We start from the raw sequence: 14,346 nt of genomic DNA, 5'->3' as shown, positions 1-14,346 counted from the left end.
TTAGAGTGTGGGAAATAAACACTTATTAAGCATATGATATGGGCTAGTCATTTTGCAGATTCTGTATAAGATAAAAATAGATAGCTCTGCTTTTAAAGACTATGTAACCCGTGATCAGAGAGGACAAGACAAGAGGATGTGCTCTGGACTAAAACTGTTGGAGTTTAATTCCAAGTTCAGAGTTACTAGTTTTGTAATCTTGGGGATATCACTTACTTCTCAACACTTCATCCTCCTCATTTGTAAATTGATAACAACACTTTCACAGCATGCTTTGAGGAGTAACCAAAACAATAGACAAAATTTGCTCATTATAGAGATCACAGACTAAGTCATAAAAGATGAATGTTTTTTGTTTTCCATTATAATTTTTATTACTGTAGTTGTTAGGACAGAGCAGGTAACAATAGGAGAGTCTAATGCAGTTTGCAGCTTGGGGGTATAAAGTATTTAAGAAAGCTTTTTGGAAAAGATGATGCCTGGTTTGGGTCCTAATTTACAGGGACTCAAACAAGTCACTCAGTTCTTCACCTGTCGCAGTGGGGTTAATAAGTCCCACCTAGCCATATACTGTACAGAGCTATGTTCCTTTTCCTCTCTCCCTTCCATCCTCACAATAATTCAATAAGTATGGCCTATATCTGTATAGGTGTATTACATTTCTGGCTAGATTCTAAAATTGTTTTCCTTAAGCTTCCTGTGTATATGTTTAGAATGCAAGATTGAAATGAAAATGTTAAAATAAACTGGAAATGAAACTTCTTACAAAACCCATAGCCTTTTCAAATTTAAATACTCTTCAGAAATTCTGAGGTTTCATGACAATTAATAGCCTATGCAGGAGCAGATGTAGTTTCTGATAACAGACAAAATGTAGGTTATAACAAGTCTTGATAACTAGCAGCGTGCAGATCACCCTAAAGGACATGCTGAAAATGAAATGTTTACCATGCATTTTTCCATCAGGACACAGCTCTGGACAAGGCACAAAGTTCTTGGATGTCTGTGGATGGCAGAGATCGTCTATGTAATTGAGTGTGTTTGATTACTCATTTATATTGGCAAATGTTATTTTTGTCTAGTGAAAATGACAGAAGGGTACTTCCCACTGGGAGAGGTGAGATGAGTCACAATGAAACCTATAATTCATATGATTATAGCCACTGCAAATGAAAGAATCTGATTTGCCAGGAAACTTAATAATAGGCAAGACCATGGGGGCAAAATAACAATCAGAGATTAGTCAAACATTTTCTATACTGATGGAGAAAAATCTGTGTTTCTTTTATTTCTGCTCTGAGCCACACAGAGAAGGTAATGTTTCTACTCAATCTATAATGCCCCCTCCCTCTACGTAGATACGTATTTGCATAGATACAGTTCTCACTGCTAAAGGTTGATTGTGTTAATAATTCTGACAGTTTCTTTTTATGCTCAGCTTTGTCTTTGATCCAGATTTGTTTTTTTGAACAAGATTAGCAATTGCTTTGCTACTCTCTCTTTTTTCCTGAGCACTCATAGTGAAAGACAATTAATCTCTTTGGGCACTAATGACATCATCTGTAAGTCATAGGTGACCAAAATCCCTTTCAAACTGACATGATGTGTTTCTCTTCTATAATTCTCAAAGTAATCTCGGATACTGATTTCATGTTTATATCAGAAGCCCTCGTGTGCTTAAAAAAAAAAAAAGTAATTTTTTAGCTTAATTTTTTTTCCCATAACAGAACAGTCAGTACAGGGCATATGTAGGTTCTCAAAATAATAACAGTAGCTTATTAGGCAGTAGAACCTAATTTTGGAAGATTAATTTTAAAAGATTCATCTTCAGATTAAAAAACTAAAACATGTTACTTTTATTACTAACATCTCATAAAAAAAGATGGAATGAGTAAATTTCCACAAGTTTAAAAATTTAGAATAAAGTTGGAAAAGCTCCCAGAAATTTAGATGAATATTTGTTAGTTTTTTATTTGTTTGTTGTTGTTGTTACTGTTTTAACTCACAGATCATCTTTTAATGTTTGATAAAAACTTTATTTTTTAGCTATGCCATTAATTGTTATTCTGTTAATCTTTTTCTCCTCTACTTTGTTTTTTTTTTAAATTTTCACTGTCTATTTCTCTGCTTCTTCTTTCTTCTACTTTCTATTGCAGTTCTGGTGATTGCTCAAATGAATTTTCTTTCTCCAAACTTATCGCAAATGGAATCTTTTGAAAATTTATTGTCTTTGGCATACAACTGTAAGAAACCTTTTGTTTTGTCCCCTTCCCTCATCCCCAGGACCTTAAAAAATAATAAAAACTGAGACCATTGGTTTTCTTATGTAAAGTTTTTCCTAATTTTTTCATTCATTAGTGTCTCTAACACAAATAGGGATTTTTAGAACCAATTCAAATATTTTTAGGCTACATGAGTTGTTTAAAATGCAATACTAAAGAACACATTATTGAGCTGTAGAATGTGTCATGCCATTTTCTAGATGAACAATGTTACATTTGTTATCATCTGTCCAATAAAAATATTGGAGAAGGAATTCATTTTACAGGATAGCAATAAGATAATAGAAGTTCGAACACTTCCAGGGTAAAGTCATTAGTTACCTAGTAATGATGGCATTAATGGAGAAATGTAACTATAAAGTCAGATGGATGGAACCCCAGAAAATATGTGTTGTCCATCAGTATCTTTGATCTTGGAGAGATTTAACTATAAAGTCAGATGGATGGAACCCCAGAAAACATGTGTTGTCCATCAGCATCTTTGATCTTGACAAGCCCAAGTATATCAATGAAGCTGATATTGGGTAAGGAGTTCTTAAATTGTACAGCAAAATGTCTATAGTAACTGAAAACCACTCTTTAGCAGTCTGAAAATTATCTTTGGCTCTTTTTTCTTATTGGGGTGATTTATTTATGAGACAAAGAGCTGTCAACCAATTAACTAAACATCACAAAAAGATCATGACCTAGATGATGCCCTGAGTGTAGTTTTAATTTAATGGTAGGGCCCTGAAACTCTATCTTCATAAAATGAACATCTGCACTTTCTCGAGGCCTGTATATTTATGACCAGATTACTAATCTGCCAAGTAAACATTATTTCCCTGCTTTTTTTCTTCTAGCAGGATTATTTTACTAATCCAATTTATCTCAACCTTAAGAAGAACTCTTCTTTCCTCCAGATTATGACATAATCCTCCACCACGTACTAGGAAAAAAATAAAACTTGCCACTCCCTACCAGCTACACAGATTTTGTTAAATTTTACCTTCTGTAATTTTTGAAATGAACGCCACTGTTTTGTTCTTTTTTTATTCAGACATAAAATTATATTTTTATGTTTGATTATTTGCTTTTTAAAAATCTCTCTATATTAATCTCTCCAGAAGTAAGGGGAATAATTGCTACTTGAGTCTATGTAGACCTAAACTGTTTTGGAAAAACCTAGAATTTTTTATTGTTGATATTATGATAAATAGACAGTAGAGAAAGCAATTTGAGACTCTTTATTTTATTTCTTTAGGTGAAGCAACCCTTGGTTGACCTCAGAGATTGCAAGAACTTTGTCAGCTTACAATCCTTTATTTTTTATTTTTATTCCTACAGCACCTGGTCTTTCTAGGTGGTCTCCCATCCAAGTATTAACCAGGCCTGACCCTGCTTAGCTTCTGAGATCAGACCAGATCAGGCTTGTTCAGGGTGGCATGGCCATAGACAATCTGAGACTCTTAAGAAAGTACTTATAAGGCTGTTTCTAGGCAAACCAGGATTGAAGATCTGATTGACATATCCTTTTTTGATTTAAGATTATGCCCTGGAATGATCTGGGCACTGCCATGACCTGTTATCTTTACTCAAAAAGCATAGTAAACCTATTTTATCTCAAAGTTATATAGAACAAGACCCAGTCACGGAGCTACTTTTGTATACCTTGTGATTCAAAGAGAGATAGTTTCATCAAAATCTCAGGTGGATTATGGTGTGTCTTCTCCTTTAAAGCAATTAATGGTTTCCTTTCAGATATGAGTGAAATGGTGATAAAAGTGTTTCTGTTTTAGGTTCTGGCTGTGCGTAGAGCAGATAGCTGTAGCTGTGTGCATTAAGTAGACACTGAAATAATGCTGCTTTTGTAAATATCATAAAGAGTTGGAAGGGGCCAGTTTACATAGCGTCTTCCTGTATTTAGTGAAGTTTCTTTAAATTTTCCCACATGACTCACTCCAAGATTATAGACGTTTATGAAACAAAAGCCATCATAAATATGAGATTGTTGTTTAAGAAAATTTATGCAATTTTTCATTTTTTCTAAACCTTGCTTTTCAACTCTTCTTTTCCTCACTTACATGGCTAACTTCTTGTCTTGCTCCCCACACTCCATCCTGATTTGGACAATTAGTTACTCAGATCCAAGTTATCGCTGACTAGGAAAGCCCACATTGTACAGAAAGAAGGAACAGACATTTGCGACCTCATCTCATTTACTGGCTATGGTATGTATACATTGACCCTGGATCAGTTAAGTAATAAAATTATGAAAAGCCTCATGGGATGATTAGGTACGTGCTTAGAGTCGCAAGTGCATACAGTTAGTAAATACGTATTTTTATTTGCTGTGGAAAGTGGGACCTCAAAATTGCAGGCAACTGCAACTCTAGCTAAATAAAAATAGTAGGCCAACTGATAATTCAGAATAGAGAACATTGGCTAATGTAAAATAAAAGAGCATTGAAGGCCTGCGTGAACTCCTTTTTATGAGGAGAATAATTTTTAACAAAAGAGAAAAATTTCTCCAACTTCTTAACTGAAAGAAAAAAATATTATCCAAATTGTAAAGAAGATCATTTTATTAGAGTCATATTGTCAAAAATATTAGATAAAGAGTGAATCCACATTTTATTTTCTGTAAAGAGAAAGTACTTACAACTTAAAAATTTTGATCTTAGTGTGTGCATGTATATACATTATATACATACACACACACACATACACACACACACACACACACACACACACACACACACACATATATATGGTTTTATAAGTAAGGAAAGTGAGACTTGGAGAAGTTAAGTGATCCTCATAGTTAAAAAAAATAGACTTTTAAAAAATTATCATTCTCATAGTTAAAAAATAGGCTGTTTAAAATTGACATCAGAATTTGAACTCAGGTCTGTACAACTCTAAAAGCCACTTCGCGCCATGTCATGTCTTCCTAAGACAAATGTTTTGATGGAGAGTCTTTTGGAATTTTTCAGATTTCTGACACAATTAAAAAGAATGATAAAAAAGACAGTTTAGCGAGTCATTGACAAAAAATAATCACAAATCTGTTTTCATTGAGCCAACCAAAACGCTGCCAAAAAATAACAATGTATTCAATAGACAAGGAAAGTCTGAAGCGGCAAAGTCTCAAAGTATGTTTGGGACCCTCTGAACAGGTGGAATAACATCAAATGCTTAAGCAAAAGCACTTGCCAAAATTAAAATGTAGTCAGATCTGTTTTCCCTTGAAATTAAATGTTCTCAATTAGTATATTCTTTTCACATTATTTAATTCCATGCTATTAAAATTAACGGTGGTGGTGATGATGACGATGATAAATATTCGGTCCTCTGTGGACTGGAGTGGAGAGAAACATGTAAGCTGGTCAGGAATAATATAAAATCATTGGATTTGGGGCACAGAAGCAGTCTCCAATATACCCCAGGAACAGATGGTAATAATAAAATCAGTCTTCTGAATTGGTTGCATATAATTTCAGATCAGAAATCATTACTGTTCTGAGGGCAATAGGGAAGATATTTTATAAGTTTTGCATGTTAGACTCAAAAGTCAGTGCTGCAATTTCTACTTCATTGTTCCACCTCACCAGCATTAATGGGCAATCTAAATAAAACTGGTTCGTTTTGCTCCACCATAGAAATGGCCTGGTCTCTGCACAGTGTTACAAACAGCCACATAACAAATCCAAAAACATTGAAAATATATACATCTGTATTGAAGATTTACTTAAGGGACATCAAAGGGAAATGACACAGCACAGCACAAAGCAAGATGTCCTGAAAATTCTTTCTATGAAGTAACCTCCCCAAAGTTATGTCCATCATGAAGCAGCTGCCTTGTAAGGCACAACTCTGCTAACTAGAATCCCTAATCTGCACACCAGGTTCCATTTATTACATTCTTTAGAGATGGCAAATCCCCTAATACTTTCAACATTGCATGAGCGAAGCACCAATTAATTATGGATGAAGCATGAGAAGATATTGTTCATTGTATTTCCTTTTCAATCTTATGATTGTATACTTATTATAGTTTATTTTTGATGGAAGTAGATTACCTGACCACACAATATTTCCCTCACTTTCCTTTGTAATGCTATATCCTTATTCCCCACCTTGCTCAGCATCCAAATGTCTCAGACCATTAACCTGATCCCTTGAGATACGTGTATACGACCATGAACTCTAACACTGCAACACAGACAGTCTAGGTCTGTTAATATCTTCGAAGGAGAAAATTTAATGCCTGTGGGAACTATGCTTTCAATCATATGGATATTCTGAGCAATAAAATTTAAAGGTTGTATCTAAATGTGTGGACAAGAGAAACACAGTTTTCGGTATCTGTTTGTGACTGAAGTCATTGTACTCTGAAACACAAAGATGTTTACACAAAAGTAATACACAATAAGACGTCCCATTCCTAGATAGATAGCATTGGCCATTTTCCTAGCCAGATACCAAAGCATGTGATAATTTCCTGTTCTTTTTAAAATTTTTTTTTAATGTTTACCCTATAATGTCTAGGATTTCAAAGAAAGCTAGTAAAAATATTTACGAGGTTATTAGAAAATGTAATGACTATTTCTGCATTTATTCTTATAGATGTCAGAAGACTCCTATAGGGCATGTTGCAGTACTGAAAATTTCACAGTTTGCATTCCTCTTCCCTTTCTCTATTTTCCAAAATTGTGTTTGTTGGTTTTAGGGTGAGCACAGGTATAGTGTTCTGTTTCTGTGTTAATGGAGTGAAAAGAAGCTGAAAATCCATAGGATATGGAGCTAAAGAGGACTTTTGAGGGCCTCTTACCCCTTTCCAAAAACAGAAGAGAGAACTAAATTGGGGCATGTGAAATCGCTAATCTGTTGCCAAACGACAGAGGCAGAGACTTTGTCTTTCCCACTCACGACCGTGCCACAGATACCTAACATATCTGTTAGGTATATAACACCTGGCATATAACATGCACTTTATAAATGTTAACTGAAAAAACAGATGGTTGAATTTGTTAGTGGCATAGCTGGTATCAGTACTCAGAATCCTATTTCATTGTATTTTGCTTTGGTCCAAGCTCATTGTTAACAAAGTTTCATTTGAGTCTTCTTACAATCCTCCCTGCTAATGATGGGACTGGTCATGAGAGTAAGGTAGATAAATAGAAGGGTAAGCAGTTTACAAGATTGGGCTGAATGGTCAAATGGGAGGCACAAGTATAGATAAACTGCTCAAGACAAATGACCAGAAATTATTTGAGATTCAAAGACTTGCTAAACTAGAAAGTAGGATGAAGAGTTTAAAATCAGTATATTTATAATACAGCAAAAACCAGTGACAGACATTGCTACTTCAGCAATATACTCAGATGAAAAGACCAACTTCAGATGTATTGTGAACATGCAGGTGAGCTCCACTTAGGTTTACAAAGGTGCATCTTTTGAAATCGGAGTATACATGAAATGCAGAGTATCTGATAACTAAATTCTTAATATACATAATCAAAATACCAGATTACAAAATGCATATGTATTCATATGCATTTTGCACATGCAAAATATATTGTTTTTGTATAATACACTTGAGATACATGAACATCTTAAAAAGAATCTCTAGAAATTTTACCCTCTAGATAAAAGTATTTTTAACATTTTTATTCATATAAATAAAAAACTTTTTTCCTCTCTATAAATCAGTGTTTTTACTTTTGAAAAATTAAAATGATAAAATATTAAATTCTTTTATATCCTGTCTTGCTCGAGGCCCTTTCTCTTTACTCTCTAATTTCACTAATATGTGAACTTGTTGTTTTGATAATAGTCAATTGGTATGGGAATATTAATAAAGCGGTCTATCTTGAACAAAGCATAGATATTCTAAACTGAGTCATGACTTCTTAAAAAATTATACTCATTGTGTAAATGTGTGTGTATATAGCTGCTTTATGCTTTTATTTCCAATTAAGCATTTCAAATGAGGTAGATATTAAAATGGCTTTGCAAGTTCAACATATGAAAAAGAGAAATCAGGATTAAGAGCTAAAGAGATTTTACAGTTAACCATTTCCACCCAGATCATAGCATGAAACATTTAAAGCTGAACGTGGTAGAATCTTTGTGACAAAGTAAGACTCCTTATTCCTAAACTGCTCAGTGACTTAGCAGCAGCACAGATTTCAAGTGAGAAAATGAATTTACTAATAAGCAATATCAGACTTTTAATCAACTAGCCATTAAGGCATGAGGAGTGACCAGATGAGTCTTTCTTCATCATTGGAGCAAAAGAGAAGAAATGAACGCTTATTGTGTTTAGGAGACCATGTCAGATATTTTAGAGCTGGACTGTCTAATATGATACTTACAGGCACATGAACTTTTTATATTTAAATTATTTAAAAATAAATAAATACGCAGTTGGCCTAGTGGTTTTTCAAGTGCTGATAAGCCACCTTTGGCCAATGGCCACTAGGTAGGACAGTGCATATTTAAAACATTTCCTCATTTCAGAAAGTTTTATTGGACACATAGTTCTCCATTGGAGAACATGAAACTCATATTCTCCATAGTACAACTGGAGAAAAAAGACATAATTACCTGAGGTTTTATAATAGTAGAAGAGCTATCCTAAGGTCGTGCATATTTAATTGCTAAAGGAATGAGAACAACAGTTTTCACTTTAAATTTAGCTAAAGTAATGTCAGTCTTTGGGAATCTCTAATCAGAAGCTAAGATATCATGGACAATATGGCAATTGAAGTATGCATCAAAGAAAATTTAGATTTGGAATAGTAGAGAATATGATGAAGTTGTCATTCTGCAGGACCAGGATGAAAAAGTGGCACTCACACTAAATATAAGGAAAATATACTTTGCTATTTTCCCATCATCTTCTTGTACTTATCTTACAAATATATCTTTTCAATGAATTTATTGAGTTATGTAGAGACTTTGCGAGGGATCGTAAAATCAGTTAATTTTCCTATTGATATATTATCTTTGCAAACATAAATGCATTGTTTCAAAATAATGCATATTATCTTTGCAAACATAAATGCATTGTTTCAAAAATAAATAAGGATTTTAGGGTGCTTTTATTAAACACTTAGACTTTTAAAATCACCTCCTCTATCAGGACATCATCTTTTTACCACATATGGCGAGTGACTACAACAACAGTAACCATGACAACAACCACAGAAGGAATATAGATACTAGGAAAGCTTATCTTTTTATTTTTCAAGAAAAATAAATGCAAATTACTTATAGTATTAGTTTCCTTTATTCCAGAGAATTATCTAGTACAATTCAAGTTGAGAACTACTGCTAAGAAATAATATTGTACCTACTGCCCCCATTCATGACTCCGGTAAACGTTTGTTGTAGTAAAATGGTGCATGTCATCTATACCACTGTAAAGTTGAATTGCCCTTTATTAATAGCAAGAAAACTTGACATTGAATTGGCTTTCCTAAGAGCTCAGAGAAGCACATGGAACATAAGATGAAATTATTGCATATGAAACCTTTCTTTCATGAGAACTAATCGCAATAATTGAAACAGATCACAATATTTGATTTGCTTTAGCCCTACAACCAAATGTTTCAATTAAACTCATTTGTTTTAGTATAGCTGTGATCATTTCCAATGTTCTGTCTAAATTACCATCAGTTTCATCCTAGAATCTCAAACTCAGACTTCAGAGGACACAGCCTTGGCTCTGCGCAGCCTGTGAACCAAATGCGACAGAGGTCTTTATCATTCCCATATAGGTGTACTCATTAGTGAATATAAGCATTTTTTTCTTATACTTAAAACAAAAATTCTTCCAGGGAGAGCTAATCAGCACCCACAGCCAGCAAACAGAATTCCAAAGCACTTTTCTATTTAAAGAGGTGTCTGTTTTCACACATGGTAATGAAAGATGAAAATACTCTTTCTGCTTACATTTTGAATCTATTCAAAATATGGAAATGTCGTATATTCAGAGATAAAGTTGAAGGTCAGCTCTCCCTTGGGGAACCTTTATCTGTGCTTCCTCTAAAGAAATAATGAGCACTAAGCTCTGGTATAGTTATCTAATTATTCTGAGATCTGGAATTTTACCCATTAACATTATTTAAAATTTAATCACCTTCAAATATTGTGATTTAATACACAAGTGGATCCTAAAGTGCATCTAAACCGTGAAGGAATAGTCCACTCCTTCCAAGCAATCCTAATTTGTGAAAGTAAGAAATCAAGGGCATGAAAGACCCCAGTGGAATGTGACTGGATATTGACCCATAGTCATTGTTCTCTGGCACCCTGAATCCCATAGAGAATGTAAAAATGTAGATTATGTCTCCCTATGTGACAATTTTAGGCCAAGGGACAAGTGGCTTGGCTCAAGAACACACAGCTATTTTGGGACAGAGCCAAGACTAGACTCAAGATCTTAGTGCTCTCAATCTTATTCTCTGTCAATATACCTCAAAGCCAATTCGCATACCAAAATTTGGAATTAGCATCTATAATAGCTGAAAAGGGAATGACTTTCCCCATCTACTGCCCAATTTAATGCAAATAATTTAAATATAAAACAATGTGACCACGAAGTAATTTTTGCCTTTAGCAGAGCAGAGGTTTAAAAAAGTCCGAAATGTATATAAACACATTTTCTAAATGATCATATACTTTATGAGGTCAGAAGCTGAATCTTTCATTTTTTGATTCTTTCCAAATAGTGCAATTCTATCCTCAATGGAGACACCCAGCCAACTCTCTTCAGAGAAGAAGCGAATTAGTTTATAAAGGCTGAAATAGCTTCCATTCCTCCCTATACCTAAAAAATTACAGTGCTTGACTTAGAGTATGTGAGTGGTGGAGCTTAAATCTACACTTGAAAGGATGCTTTAAAAATTGTTCCTCTCTCTTTTCCTTTTTGTTCCTCTATCCATTCCTGCTGTGAAATGTCAGAGAGGATTTTGGAGTTTTACACATTTCTGTTCTCTGACAGGGAGAAGGGTTTGAGGACCTAACCCTCACCTGCAGTGCCACAAAACTTACCAAGCAAGGATCAATTTTGACTTTGAAGTGGATAAGGATTCTTTGTCTTTAGTAAGTAACAGTCCTGTGGGACAGCAGTTCTCAGATGTTTACCTAATTGGCAAAATCTCAGGACAATTTTGTTGTCATTTTTTAATTTTATTGAATTTATTGGGTTGACAGTGGTTAATAAGGTTATAAGGGTTTTAAGTATACAATTCAACAACACATCATCTGTATATTGTATTATATGCTCACTACCCAAAATCAAGTCTCCTTCTGTCACCATATATTTGACCCCCTTTACCTTGTTATACCTCCCATCTCTCTTTGCCTCTGATAACAAGGATACTGTTGTCTGTGAGTTTATTTATTTGTCTTGTTTACTTGTTGCTTTCTGAAGTCATAGGTTCTTGTCTTTTTCCGTCTGACTTATTTCACTTACCATGATATTCTTGTTGTCACAAATGGCAGTATTACATCTTTTCTTATGGCTAAGTAGTATTCCATTGTATATACATACAACATCTTCTTTGTCTAATTATTTGTTGAAGGACACTTAGGTTGTTTCTATGTCTTGACCGCCATGAGAAATGCTGCAATGAACATAGGGCTACATAAATCATTATGAATAAAAGTTTTCAAGTTTTTCAAGTAGATACTCCTAAGATGTATTGTTGGGTCACATGGTAGCTCTATTTTTAGGTTCCTCATTTATTTATTTATTTTTTAAGATGAACAAGATCTCCAACCTAGCCTCTTTCTTAGTAAATAATAATGTTACTATGGATATTTGACCAATTATTTCCCTATTCCAGAGAGTATTTGATAATTATCATTACCACATAGGAGTGAATATTTAAAAGAAGAAAAATATAGGATTAGAAGATTGTTAGGGTAATGTTTTCAGTTGGCCAAACTAGATTTAAAAAGTGATTAGTTCCTAAATGTAAAGAGAGGTCAAAATCTAAACAAATAAGAAAAGCTAGTATTGATAGAAACAAAATAAATTAACACCCTAGGGGGCATATTTTATTCCTGTTTCTATGCTTTCTATGTCATCATTAGTTGACTCATAAAATGTGAGTATATGTCATCTAAATAAATTTAATCACCAAAGGTAAGCAAAGGAGCTAGAACTGAAGGTTATCCAATATAGTAGGAAAAGCTATTAGTTAAAATAATCTTAGGTTATGCTAAAAAATCAAATAAGGATATTTTAAAAGGTACCTCTTATTTCTATATTGGTGCGCTACTTTAAGTGAATACACACTCTTTTTTTTCCAGCCTTGTTTGCAATAGGTTTAAAAATAAAATTAATCTCATCCAGCCTATTGAATAAAAGCTGCATCAGGGTATTAAAGTTCTTGTTATAGTCCAAAACTATAATTATAAAATTTGTTCCCTAAAAGCAAAAAATAGCTAGTTGGCTCGGTAAGGGCGGAAGAGGGGCTTGTATCTTACAAAGTCTGAGAGTGCAGTAAGGATTAGGACGTGAAGTCTTCCTTGCAAATCAAATATAATTTAAGAAAGAACTTTACACAGAACTCTGGTGAGGCAAAGCAGTCATGAGTATTAGTTTCTAGTTTGGGCTGAATAGATATTGGTAGAATGAAAACTCAGCTGCCGGAGTTTATAGAATTAATATTTTTCAAAATTGTAAGAAAGTCTAAGGCATTCTGGTCATGTTAACAAAGTACCAAAGTACCTCAAGGTTTTTACAATTTTTATATTTATAAGTCATTGCTACATTTGTACAAATGGCTATGAAGAATAAAACAGAGAAACAAAATTTTAAGGACACAGTGGTTGGAAGAACTAACTCTCATATATTTTCCTTTTCATTATCTCTTCTGATATTCTGTATTACATGGAAAGACAGCAATACCTGTCACCATTTTACAGACTGGAAACTAAAGTCTCAGTGGAATTAAGGTCATGTATTGAAGGGTTGTTATGGACAAGAACAAAACTAAATATCTTAATTCCAATTAGAATTGAATTCCAATTTCTTTGTTGTCAGTCAAATTCAATCAAGAAAATTTTGGGAGGCCCCCATGGGCTGGTATAATATTAGGGAGTAGAAATGAAGTGAGAGACAGCTCTGCCTTTGTGGCCGTAGAGTTTAGTAGGGGAGATAGCCAAGAAAAGTAATATGTACAAAACATAGAGATATAGAACATTAAGCAAAAAGTCCTATTGGAGCACTTGAAGGAATTTAAGATCACCCTATGTCCTGATTTGCTAGGATAATTCTGGTTTACTTCTGTTGTTCTTGGGTAATTATTGATGGGACGCAATTTCACCCCAGAAAGCATCCTATTGGGATTATAAATTATACAACAACCTATACTGGGAGGTAAGGAAAAGCTTTTTGGATGAAGTTGACCTAAATAATCATCTCCCTATAGTTTTGCAATTTCTCAAGCTCCTCTAATATATGATCTGCGTTGCCACCAATAATCTTTATAAAACCCAGGTCTAGTAATGTCATGCTCCAGCTTTAAAAACACCTTCAATAATTCCTCATTTTCTCTAGGATAAATTGCAAACCGTTTAGTATGATATATAAGAACCTCCTTGTCCTGGCTTTGATCTATCTGCTAGTATTTATTAAAACAAACAAAGAAAGCATTCCTCTTACTTTTTCAGCCCTAATAAACTAGTTGGAATTCTCCAATATGCCTTGCTATGTCAGACCTCTGCCTTTACATGATGTTCCCTGTAACTATATCGCCCTTGCCCAACATTGATCTGTTCAATGAATATTTACTCCTTTCTTCTAGGAAACTTTCCCTGAGCCTCACAAGCTGAAATTTCACTCTTCATTCTACCATTGTATGATCTCTAGATTGGTATTCACTAGGCCCCATTACATATTTAGTTTGCAAGTCTGTCTCTCCAACTCAGCTGCAAATTCTTTGACCTCATCTGTGCCTCATTTTACCTGTGTTCATTCAGTAAATTCTTATTGAGCTGAATTTATTTAAAATTTAGGTGGGCAGGTAAAGGGGTGGAATAGAAGAAGGTTTTCAAACAGAAA

General features: G+C 34.0%; 1 pseudogene; it reads right to left on the bottom strand.

Annotated features, from left to right (window-relative positions):
- Positions 1 to 3,599: 3,599 nt before the first annotated feature.
- On the bottom strand, positions 3,600 to 3,718 carry LOC118604778 (annotated as a pseudogene).
- Positions 3,719 to 14,346: the final 10,628 nt, after the last annotated feature.

The sequence above is a fragment of the Rousettus aegyptiacus genome, unplaced genomic scaffold, assembly GCF_014176215.1.
Source record: "Rousettus aegyptiacus isolate mRouAeg1 unplaced genomic scaffold, mRouAeg1.p scaffold_m13_p_6, whole genome shotgun sequence".
Lineage (NCBI taxonomy): Eukaryota > Metazoa > Chordata > Mammalia > Chiroptera > Pteropodidae > Rousettus > Rousettus aegyptiacus.
Note: the sequence above shows the minus strand (reverse complement) of the source record. Positions and strands in the feature narration are given on the sequence as shown.